The sequence below is a fragment of the Podarcis gaigeae genome (assembly GCF_964106915.1).
Source record: "Podarcis gaigeae genome assembly, chromosome: 4".
In the NCBI taxonomy this organism is placed as follows: Eukaryota; Metazoa; Chordata; class Lepidosauria; order Squamata; family Lacertidae; genus Podarcis; species Podarcis gaigeae.
Genome location: NC_139677.1, coordinates 33,405,002 through 33,417,881, shown reverse-complemented (window position 1 = coordinate 33,417,881; position 12,880 = coordinate 33,405,002). Strand labels below are relative to the sequence as shown.

At 41.3% G+C, this 12,880-nt stretch overlaps 1 protein-coding gene and 1 long non-coding RNA gene across 3 annotated transcripts in view; one reads left to right on the top strand and one right to left on the bottom strand.

The window, feature by feature from the left end:
* AFF3 (ALF transcription elongation factor 3) overlaps positions 1-12,880 on the bottom strand; it is a 223,992-nt gene that overhangs the window by 142,891 nt on the left and 68,221 nt on the right. The window lies entirely within an intron of this gene.
* LOC310843142 overlaps positions 1-12,880 on the top strand; it is a 102,428-nt gene that overhangs the window by 61,499 nt on the left and 28,049 nt on the right. For both annotated transcript variants that reach the window (XR_014563526.1, XR_014563527.1), the window contains exon 2: positions 8,559-8,649. This is a non-coding gene — a long non-coding RNA (uncharacterized lncRNA). The remainder of the gene's footprint in view (positions 1-8,558; positions 8,650-12,880) is intronic.

The window sequence follows — 12,880 nt, the reverse complement described above, 5'->3', positions numbered from 1 at the left end:
GACACTGTCTGGAATGCTTTCTTATTTTGAGATGAAATAAATCCAAATTGAGCTAATTTGTGTACAGCTGCCAGTAATATAAACATAGCTGGTTAGAATTATTTATATAGCACGAGCCTTTGTACTCCATACTTCAGGCAAGTTAATAAGCAGGTGTCAAAACTCTGAATTAAAATTCCCAGAAGAGGACACAGAACAAAGGACAATAAAAATGATTTTTAAATAATCATAGGGATAAATAGCATCCACTTCTGACAAATGTAAGTGCTGGCATAAAATGTTATTAGGCTACAGAGATTTTCTTTTGTTCCGGAAGTATGTTTTGTTCTCCACCAGTGTCATTCATCATCCTAATGAGCCCTCGAAATGTAAATTAAATAGCAAAGTCTGATTCATTCAAAAACATCTTTGTATGTGTTAAATCATTTTTCTGCATTTTTTCCCCATTTCTGCATCTGCTGAACAAACTCCTCACCATTTGTATATTTTATGGGCCCAGTTCAGGCCATGCAAATGTTTTGCCAATAGCGCTTACTTTTATATCCCACCTTTCTTTCATAATGGAACTCAAGGTAGCATATATATTGTTCCCAAGGAGGCTTACAATCCAGGCCTTACTCAGTTGCTTTTAGCGCAATTATAAAATGAAAATAATGATACGCAGAAATTTGTATTTGACCTGAAATACAAATTTACATTTAACTGGCATTGCTTTGGTAAAAACAAAAAACAAAACCATTCTGATTGTGAAAGGATTAGCAGATGTTTCGGGCTTCTCCATTTTACCTAGCTACATAGATTATCCACAAAACAAACACCACTATTAAGGGAGGAGGGAGAGGATTAAAAATTAATCCAGTTCAAGCTTTCTTACTATCTGCTGCCATGAAATTTACACATTATAATCACAAGGATGGAAGTAAGTTCCATATTTTAACTTTAATTAATGTGCATGCATGAACTTATACACAAACACATGTACGATATCTTATCTGGAGGCAGACTGGGAAGAGTGGGTGGGAATTCAATGCATTTATCACGTATCTGATGTGGGGGCGAATCCTAAGGGTTGTCCAGGTTTGCCCCCACCAAGTTCGGGGACTGCAAAAATCACACCTCTCTGCTTTTGCTAGGTGTGACTAGGAGCGTGCTTGCCTGCCCACTCATCTCCTGGGGCACCAAGACAGTTCCTTGCCAATGGAACAAAGGAGCTTTGGTACACCTCTGATCGGATGTGTTAGAAAGATGCAATGGCTGTTCCAAAATGTTTAAGAAAAAATACAGAAAAATGATCATCCAAAGGAGGTTTTTGTGTTTTCCAGTTCCATTCAATTCCATGGGACAACGTTTTATTTGCCTGCTTACCTCTCATTGGGGAGATTAAGTGAACCCACCCATGCATTCAAGGAAAGGTGGTTGTGGAGGCTACCCACCCCAAATCTGCCAACAAATATGGTGGAATAGTGTCTACAAGTAATTTACGTGCATAGAGATTTTTCACATTTGGGTGAACTCTGATTGGGGCAGGAACCTCCCTCACCATCTTTATGTGCATGTATCATTCCATGTACAAAGCCCTTTCTCAAACATAATCTGGATGATGGTAAGGCTACTGGGCACATCATAATAAAATCAATGGGACACACACACACCACTGAACACTCCTTGGGCCTCATATTGATTTCAATGTTTCTTAAGCATACCTACTTTCTTCTGAATTGTGCCCATGATGAAAAGAAGACCATGAGAATCTCATGATTACAAATACGTGTAGCACAAAACCATGAGGTTTGCAGTGAATTGTCAGCGATAGAGGGGAACTGCCAGATGACATGGTGGTTAAAGAAAAAAGATGATTCCATCTTTCATAACATTGTAACATGAACAATTATGACAGGCTTCTGTCCCCAGTCCCGAATGTCCCGATGTTGGTGCCCCGTGCTGGTCACGCCAGGGTGAGGGACCAAAAGATGGGAAGCTGTGCAGGCTAGGCATAGCCTGCCAGAAAGTTGGCCTGGCACACACTGCTTTTCCCAACATGGTGCAGGCCAGGTGCTGCAGAGGTGAACAACTGGAGAAAGGTAGGTGGGATGGGGGAGGAGAAAGGAGAGGGCAAGTGGGTGAGCCAGAGGGATGGGGTCAGCAGGGTGAAGGTTGGGTGCCCTGAACTGCCCTCCCAAAATGTTGGGGGGGTGGTATGGGATAGATGAGAGCAGGAATTGGTATCTGCATGGCACCACAATATTTTTTCAGCTGATGGCCCTCATGGTGGGAAGGCACAGCAAAAGCATTGGGCCAGCTCTTAAAATACCACATTTTCCTTTACTATTTCTTCTGCTGTTTTGAGTGTGTGTGTGTGTTGTAAAATACTATTGCAGTTAATATATCCATAACCTAATAACATTTTTTTCCAGACTATTGTTGATATGAGACTGATATGAGTATAGTTCAGTGAGTTGTTATTTGTTTGTTTGTATTTCTGTTCTAACTTATTAGGTGTTGTCTTTGTCTTTGTCTATGCCATCAACAATTGTACATCAAACTGTATTTTAAGTAAAGCTGTCATTTTAAAAGCCTGCGTCTTTTCAGCAAGGTGTCAGGGATGCTATACTGGGGTGCCTCTCTGCCCAAGAGGCTAATGAAGCCTGAACAATGAAGCAAACAAGACAGTTAATCAATAGCAGTCAGAGCACTACTTTTATCCTCCAACATCTTCATTTTCAACTCAGTGAACATCATTACAGCAGGGAACCAGGAGAGTCAATCTCCATTAGGTGCAGGCAATGGGTAAATAAATTAATTTGACGGTCATAAAAATGATGGCACTGCATTGTGTCTTTTGACCTCTTAAAAACATTACTCCTTGTGTTAACGACAATTTTCAAGAAGAAAGGAGGGAAGCAGCAGCACACTTCGTTGCTTATAAGTTTTCAGCAAACAGAGCCAAATATGATCATGTATTGTTAAAGTATATCTTATCTGATTGTTTTGTCTAAAAGAAGCACATGCCGTATAGTAAGGGTGGCCTTCCAGATGCTGTTGGACTACAATTCCCATCACCCACTGGCCAAGCTGGTTAGGACTGATGGGAGTTCTTGTTGGTGTTGTTGCTATTATTTTTTTTAAAAAAACAACCCAATCTATAAACCACTTATGAGCCAAAACTTATTCAAGCAATGTAAAATAAGATAAAGTGAAAAAAATGGACATGTTTTTTTCTCCACTGCTAGTATTTCACAAACATACGTGCTAGGTTTATCCTTCCAATAATACACAAATTTCCAGGACACACAGGGCAATTCTATACCTCTTTACTGCTCCAAGATATAAATCCTGATATAACATATTCAGTTGCCAGATATTGTGCTGCTATGATTGACATACGTCGGAGGAGGGTATGTGCCACACAGTGGGTCTAAAACTGACTGTCTAATTTACATGTTTTATGTGTTTTTATCTTATGCTGGTCTACTGTAACGGAGAGAATGATTATGTGTACCCTCTATTTCTGTAGTTGCATTATTGCCTATCTAGCATGTTTTATTTATGTATGGAGGTGCTTTTACCTTATGCTGGTCTATGACAGTAATGAAGATTTGGATTGGAGATAAAATACAAAAGCTACAAGGCTTTAAAAACGATCAAACAATTTCCACAATTATGTGGGCAATATTTCAATTCTATTCCCAAGCTGGAGTCCAACAACATCTGGAGGGACAAAGGTTAGCCACCCCTGGCGTATGTTATTTTGTGGTATAATAAGTCAGTTCCCTAATCTCCATCGTTTGGTCATGCTCTGCTTCCATACACCATCTCCAGTGGAAGAAATAAACACAAGGGATACCAGTATGAATAGGTGATGGCAGAGTTTCTTAAGAAAGAGTAATGGATGGCAGTGCCCTCTCTACACAGATCTTCTCCTTCCTAAGGAATTAACAGCATTCCAGCCGATAGGAAACTCTCAGCTCCAATAGTACTGTTGCCACCTATGCAGATCCTAAAACAAGGAAGCATGCGCCTTCTCTCTGCACAGGTTAGAATTACTCTTTCCACCTGGCTGCTCTTCACAAACAGGTCCCTGCTTCCTCTTCCACAGCTATATTTTAAAAAAATAACATTTTGGCTGATTTTGAAGACCAGGGTGCAACTGTAGGGGGAAAGAACTGTGACAAGAGGGCACAAAATAAAATATTTTGAAACACTTGTGCCACTATGAAGTGATACCAAGTTCCAGCAGAATAGGGAAGAGCCAAAACTATCTCTAATTTGTCATTACTGCCACCACCCAATAACAGACATCTAGGCTTCAATCCAGACCTCTCCAGCTGTGGGTGTGCATTTGATTCAGTTAGGTATGTTGGAGAAATCCGAACTGAAATTGGTCTTGTCCACTCAATCTGCCAGAGCCTTGTCTTCACATGCAGAGGAAGTCCCTAACTCACCGAGCGTTTGAGACCCACCGGCATTGTATATATTCTATATTTAATAGCTGGTCTGTCTATCTGCTTGTCTGTATGTATGTATGTATGAGTATTTTAAAATCACTTGTAACCTGCTCCCATTCTTTTAGATAAAATCAAACATCAAACTACAACCTTGAGGGTAGTTCTATGAACCACACTGTTATCAGATTACAATCCTATCAAGGCACAATCCAGGCTGCCTACCTGGCATCCAACATTTCAGTAGAGCTATTCTGATGTAAACGTTTGGAGGATTGTTGTCTAAAGCTATAAATCAGCAACTGCACATAACCACGTGCATGAGACAACCATTGGAGTGAAAGTAAACAAGCTGAAGAAACCATCACCAGCACTACCAACTACACCAGGTCTTATTTCTCTGTGGTTCACTAGGGGCCTCAATTCCCCCTCAAATTTGTTGCAGAACTTTCATTGCAATTTCCCCCCACTATATATGCACACCATTTCTATTTAACCTTAAGCATGTGTGGATTACAGTAGAAAGATTTGATTTGAGATAATGTTTTTCTATCAGGTATCATTATATTCAATTAAGAAACATACATAAACAGACAGAGGCAAACATGACCCCTCTTCCAGCCCCTTCTCTATCAGTTCTGTTCCCTTTGCTCCATCCATACGGCAAGCCATTAGCCACCCAGCACTCCAAAACAATTTAGTAGTTATACATCAAGTGGTGTCAACATCTGTATTAAAAAAAAAGGGGGGGACCTACCATGCTGCCCAACAAAGGGGCACTATGAGAAAACACAGTCCACTAGACAGTGCATCATTTCAAAATAAGCATACAGTCCTGACAAGGTACTTTTCACTAAGATTGTTAGATATGAGTTTTCTTTTTCCTTCAACAGGGCTTTGATTACTGGGGGGGGGGGGAGCTTCCCCCCCCCCACCACACAGCAGCAGATGTCACTCATTTAGATACAGATAAATAAAAAACTTCACAAGCATTCACAGAAAAATCAATATAGATACTAAAATATATAACCTGATAATAAATTTCTGTTCTCTCACACACATAGTTCAGGAGCGTCAGTATTTACTGGAACCACTGTAATATCAGATATTTCAGAGAAATATTGATTTTACTACTGAAGTGTGACTAAAGGGATAAATAAACTGCTCTTGGGGTCAATCGATCCATTTATCTTCACTGTTATTTTAGAAGGGGTGAAGGCAGCATAATTTTTTATGAATGTTACCATGAAAGGAACACGGGTAATTCTGAAGTTTGGAAAGACAGGAGATAAGCAACTCTTCAATGAGTTCCCAAATTAAAATACTAACAATAACAATTGTGGGGCGGATATCCTCACCGATGATGCAAAAGGATGGGGGTGTTTTTTTAAAAAAAGAATTACAAACTCTTTAAAAATTAATACATGTGCTGAAGGATCTAGGCTAAGTAAGTAAGTAACTGGGTCAATTTGCATCCCATAGATTTAGCATTATTATTCCTAATTAAACTTGCTAGTTGCTTGTCACCAAACAGATCTCCAATCAACTTCCACTGGTGTGTGGGTGGGTGGGTGTACAATATAAAAGAAAAATAATATAAACATTAAGATTCCATACAGCATATGTACATACACAAATACACAAATACATACACAAATCCCTAAGACAGTTGCAAAGCGTCTTGTATGCCTCCTACTAGCAACTCCTGCAGCCAAGCTGGTGCCCAACGTATTGCTCTGCTTTCCTTTGGGGCACATCACTGAGGCCAAGCCCAGCGTCCCGCATACACACTGCCCAGGCTTGTCCCCCAGAGAGATCACTTTTGGTGCTGCTAACACTGCAAAAACAACATAGGAGGCAGCAGTTACGAGTTCCCAGTCTCTGCGGCTACAGCGGGTGCTGTGATTCTCCAGCAGTTTGACTTCGCCCCCCCGAGGTGCTCTCTGTTGTCTTTTGAGACAGACGGATGCCAGCAATATCCAATACTGCTTTGAGAGTAAGGCAAACCGAGAAGGAAGTTCGGCTGGGGTTTTTAAGAGTACATTTTGGCTTGAAAAATTCATAATAATTTTATGAATTGCTGTGCCTTAAAGGAGTGGTTTTCAAATGTTTTTCCCTCCCTAGGGGGAGCCACTGGGGAATCTCTCATATCTGGCTCAAACCCTGAATGTTGCATTTTTTTTTTAAGGGTTATTGGGGAAAGCCAGTTACTGCATACAGTGGTACCTTGGGTTAAGTACTTAATTCGTTCTGGAGGTCTGTTCTTAACCTGAAACTGTACTTAACCTGAAGCACCACTTTAGCTAATGGGGCCTCCCGCTGCCGTGGGAGCACGATTTCTGTTCTCATCCTGAAGCAAAGTTTTTAACCCGAGGTACTATTTCTGGGTTAGTGGAATCTGTAACCTGAAGTGTCTGTAACCTGAAGAGTATGTAACCCGGGGTACCACTGTACTCTTACAAAGTGCTAGCCAAGCCTCTCAGGTTTCTGTGTGATGAAAAGAACGGCCTAGAATGCAGCCAGCCAGCAGTACTCCTCTGCAGCTTCACCTAGCAGAGACGTTATTGCCCATCCTAGCACAGAAGCAAGCTGAGTATCATGGAGGGCTTAAGAGGGCACACTGGTCAAGGAGCTAGAACAGAACCAGTAATGGCTGGCAGGATGGCATTGGGTGGGGTAACATGCTCACCAAGCTTCCCAGTGTGGAGGTTGCTACCAGTAATAGAGGGAGAGAAGCAAGCTGGCAAGGAAGAAGGTGGGTGCAGGGTGCAGCAGTTGAGTCAATCCAAGGTTCCTTACTGCTATGCCTCCCTTCCCCCCTCTCTCTCTTGACTTGGCTACCAGCAGTAACCTTCATACTAGGAAGGCCAGGTGCACCTCTTCAACATAAACAGAACAGCACCAGGAAACTCCTGAGTTCACCCAGATACAACTAAGCCCAGTGCCGTCTAGAGACTGAACCACCTGTCACTATCACGCAGTGTCTTTCAGGGACGCTCTTCTTCCATTTTGGATCTTGTCACCAATGAACCCCTGATAAGCTTCCGAGGAATCACAGAGTTCCTTGAAGCGCCATTTGAAAACTACAGTCAAGGAACAAAAGAAATATTGTACTGTGTGTGGTGTCCCCTCCCCTACCATACTTGAAAACGCATCATGTTTTCGAACACTATAAATTAATAATAATAATAATAATAATAATAATAATAATAATATAAAAAACCTCAATAATGCCTCCTTTCTTCCATTTGGCCACTTGCAACTGAAACCCCGACACATGTTTGCACCCCTCTTGAGGCACACAATGAGTCTGCAAACTCATTCGGAGAAATGTGAAAATCTTTGGCTAGAGAATAAAAAAGCCCAGAGTGCTTTGATTGGAACTAATGGAGCAGCATGTGTCGCTTAAAGCTTTCTTCAAGCTATCTGCCGATCTCACGAAGCACGGCTGCAATACACACACACACATAGATATATTCAGCTCACAATTTTCAAGGTCATTTTCGCGATCTAGCGTAAGAGCAGGAAACATATTATGTTTTATTAAAAGCTATGAAATGAAGGAAAAACAAGGTCCGTATGATCCCTCTTTATGCATATTCCTGGCCCACAGGTTAAGAACTCCTGGTCCGATGCTATTAACTTTTGATTTGGCTGCATATCTTACTATCTTTATAGTAAGAAACCCCAGCAAGACAGAAATATAGCATGCACAGCATGTATTCTGTACTGTATAACCTGCCAGTAACAGCTGCCAAGACCAAATGGTGATCTATTAGACTCAGCAAATCATTATTTTTTGACAGCGATTGAATACAATAGTGCAGCTGTTTAGATTTCCCATTTTCAGCAAAGGCATTCATGCATAGCATAAAAAAGCTTCACCTTATACTGAATGTGCACAATCTATACATTGCCATTTTTACCTCTATGATTTTTTATTTTTTTTAAGTTGATTTAGGTTTGTCACAAAACATATTTCTATTGCCAAATAATAATTTGTAGACGGTCCCTCAATAAATGTTCAGTTTGTTTCCCTATCTTTACACAGACAAAAGACACTGATATTTTATAACAGCATGTTTATAAACACTGGTACATATTTGGCTTCTGCAGGATTGTTCAAATTGGCATCGGAATAAAACCAAAGATATAAAGCTACAAAAAAAAACCAACCCACCAGGAATTTGAAAATGTTTCATTTCAGGTAAGAGTAGACTCTGCCAACAAACCTTTATATAAAACGCGATTTGCTGAGTCAAAACGTGGCAGCCAGAGCAATTTCAGGAGCCTGTTTTACCAAGCATACTATTCCATGTTTGTATAATCTGTATTTAATGAGGGCTGGGTATTCTTCACAAAACCCTAAGCAGTTTGGAACCAGGATATATGAAGAGCCTCCTCTTACTCTCACATGAACCTCCCATCAGTGCTGCTCTGGGTTCCACCACTACTGAAGGAGGGACCAGGAAAGACTGGGCCTTTTTAGTTGTGGCAGCCAGACTCTGAAACTCCCTCCCTGGAGAGGCTCAATTAACCCCTTCTCTTACAATGCATCCGTATATTGTTAAGACCTTATATTTATTTATTTTTAAGGCATTTAGCCTGTGCTGACTCCCCCCGCCACCACCACCACTGTTGCGGTAGGGCTGGTCTTGTTAGGACAACCAACTGTTGCGGTAGGGCTGGTCTTGTTAGGACAACCAATCACAAATGTTAACCCTACAGAAACTGCAGTGTAGAGTAAGTAAAGTCTCCTTTTACCCAAACAACATGGATTGTGGAGTGGGGAGGAATCCTACTTTGCTCGGGGATCAACTAATCTGCTGCTGCGGAGGTGGAAAGCCACATGTATTCGTCGTCATCGTCTTCTTCTTCTTCAGCATTATCATCATCAATTCAGTGATATTTGTCTAGAAAAGGAGGTGCCAAACTCACCATAAACACCTCTCTTGTTCTCTTACAATGGCAATGGTACCCACCTGAACTGACGAAAAATCCCTGACAACAACAACAGCAACAACAAATTTCTTGTACCCTGCTCATCTGACTGGGTTGCCCCAGCTACTTTGGGCAGTTTCCAACAAAAATACAGAGGGAAAGAAGAAAAAAACCCACCACACATTAAAAGCTTCCCAAAACAGGACAGGCTTCAAATATCTATGAAAATTTATATAGCTGTTTACAGTTCTATTTTTCTAGAAAAAGAGGTGCCAGAACTTACCATGAACACCTCCCTCGTTCTCAATGGCGCCCACCTGAGAGGTGCTGGAACTGAGTTCCAGAGAGTTCTGGCTGGAAAAACCCGTTTTATTAACTTTTTGACATCTGCCGGGAGGGTATCCTTGTTTTTACTTTTTGAAATATGGCAACCCTATTTAAGTTTAAGGTACATTAAATAGAAATGAGGTCAGGTGATCACACACACACATATATATATATGAGAGAAAATGTAGAAAACTGATTTATACTTTCAAACAGTGCTTTTTTTTCTTTAAAGATGTTTAGGGGTACTCTCATTTTCCTACTTCATATTGAAATACTGCCCCTCAATGAGGCCAAATTTAGATTCACAAAATGTTTAGGGGTATGCATACCCCTGCGTACCCCCAGAAAAAAAGCACTGTTTTCAAAACTTTTAGGGATACCTAATTGTTCTCCAACTTCACCTCTATAAACAGGAGAAACTTTAGAAATATCATATACTTTTCACATTTGCCCATAGTTATATTACATGTCTGCAGTTTATATGCTTTTCATGTTCTGCAACTCCAGCATATTAAACGCATAGCATGATGCATACTTTCTCACTTTTCAGGGAGATATAGCACAAATTTATGGGTCCTGTTGCTGTCCTGCTCAACTTGCAGGCTTCCCATAAGCACTGTGAGAACAGGATTTTGGACGAGATGGGCTATTGGCTTGATCTAGCAGGCTCATCCTAGGCTCTTGTGTGTTTCGTTTGGGGAGATAGTAAACATTACGCTCGGCTACTGAAAAGCAAATTTTGATTACTCCAAGTGATTAGTCTATAAAATTTAAACCTTCCATTTATTAACTTAACACTCTGGCCTTAGTAAAGGCTCGGGGCAAAAACTACTCTGACCTGTACAAAAGTATTGGCTCATAAAACAGCAGATCAATGTTTCTACATTTAGCCGCAGTTTTATGTATGACGCCAAACGCAGTTCATAAATGTCACTTCACAATTTACATTAGTACAAATTATTAGCAAAATGGCATACCCTTGGCACACCTAAAAACACCATATAAGTTGTTCCTTTAATTTACGACTTACTGTAAGTTGCCATTAAGCATAATAAATAACCTCCCTGAGTGTGCAGTCGAGAATGCTTGTTTGCTTGGAGGAAAATATTTACAAAGGGGGAAAAAAGCATTTTGAGCTAGTGAAGACTAAAAACAAAAGAACAGATAAATCCCACCCACGGTTCAAACTTTGAATAATGAATGTTAAAGTAGCATAAAACCTGACAGTGGTCTCCTTATTAAAATTCCAGAAATGCTGGAATTCATTTACACTACTCTATTAAACACAATGGAATTGCACATTACTCTAATGTAATAATGAGAATCCAAAGGAAGGATAAGAGCATCTGGGGGGGAATCATGAATGCAATCCCCCCCCCCATTTTTCTCTGCAACGGTTTTCAGAGATACTCAAGCTCTCACTTTTTAAACTGTTGCAGTAACTTGCCTCTTTGTCAGGGGGAATTACTGTGGAGAAAACATTTAAGTGAATTTTCAGCCATGCATTTAGTTTTTTCCTGTGCAAACACATTCCTTCTTTGGATCCTAGACACAATTAAGCTCCAATCATATCATCCATAAGTGAGACTAAAGCTCTTCAGACCCCCCTGAGACCTGTTTGCCATAAGTGAGGTGGTGTTTTACAACTTTTCAGACATAAATCTTATTTGGTACCAGCTTGAAACTCACTCACTCCAGGCTTTCATGAGGAATGACAATTGCATGAGTCTTCATGTCCCACAGTCTTCTCTGACAGGCCTTGATGTCTAACAACATACAGCCTTCATTTTATGAAATATCTTGCTAATTACATATTTGCAGATCAGTTTCTACATTGGCTTTTCAGTACAGACTTGCTCCACCTTGTTGCATAATACAACCAACTTGTATTTGGAAAACCTGCCTTGCAAAGAAATGTTGGGGATGTATAATTGATTACAGCTGGGGGAGAAGATACAGTGCGTCAAACATTGCCACCCCAGTCACACAAAATACTTCTGCTTTACACTGTGGATTTTTTCTCCTCTTCTCCTCTCCCCTGCAGCCTCCCTAGCACCCTCAAAATCTGCTTCAAATGGCTGAGCGACCATCTGGAGCACATTTTGCGGGCATACTGGGAGAAAGCATCATCAAATGAGTGGAACACTGTTTCAAAGTGTTGGATACATACAACTCAGTACAATTCAGTGATATCACTGGGCCTGATAGTTCAGGATCTGCCATAGATTTCTATTTTTAGAAAATGTGCAGAGAATTGCGGGAGGAATTCGATGAAGTGCTAAGGATATTGCTCTGTCAGGGCAAGGATGTCAGTTTGTCAGACAGAATGATCTCCCCTTTCCTTCGCCCATGCTGTTTTGGGGGTTCCCCAATCCCCACACAGCCAATTGGGGGGCAGGGGCCCACAAGGGGAGGAGAGGGGATGAAAAGTCCGAGCCAGGGTCGTCTTTACCCAGGGGTGCAAGGGGTGCAGGGCACCTGGGCGCTGAATTCTGGGGGGCGCCAGGCGCCTGCCGCTGGAGCCACCTAAGCATATTGTATTGAGCTGCTATGTGGCAGTGGGCCAGCAGCACCTTTGACATAACTGATCTTGCACACAGGCTCCAGAACCTTCCCAAGAGGAACTCGTATATGCACACTCGCAAGGGCCCTCCCGGCTCCTCTAGAAATAAGGTTGCTCCCACAATGAAAGGCTGCCCGAGATGGCTCTCCCATGCATGCGCACAATGCCTGCCCATCTCATCTTTCAGACACCTCCCTACGACCGTAAGCGCATGTGTGGAGTCTTTACACCAACTCCCAATGTGTTCTTTGTCTTCTTCAGAAAAGCAGGTTTTAAGCAACACACACACACACACACACACACACACACACACACACACAAACTCCTTTTGGAGCCGCGCAGGCGTGAGTGTTATTTCTCAAATGATAATAGTGACATAAGCATAACAAAAGTTAATTTGGGGGCTAAACTAAATTTTGGGGCGCTGGGCAGATCTTTGCACCCTGGCAGTGCATATGCTAAAGACGGCCCTAGTCCCAACGCATTAGTGGAAAACCTAGCACTGGCTTCCATTAGCGTGATTCATTAGTTAAATTGGGCCCCTTGAAGTTTGTATGTATACAGAGACAAAACATGGATAGACATGCTCATTCTGTTGCATGAATTG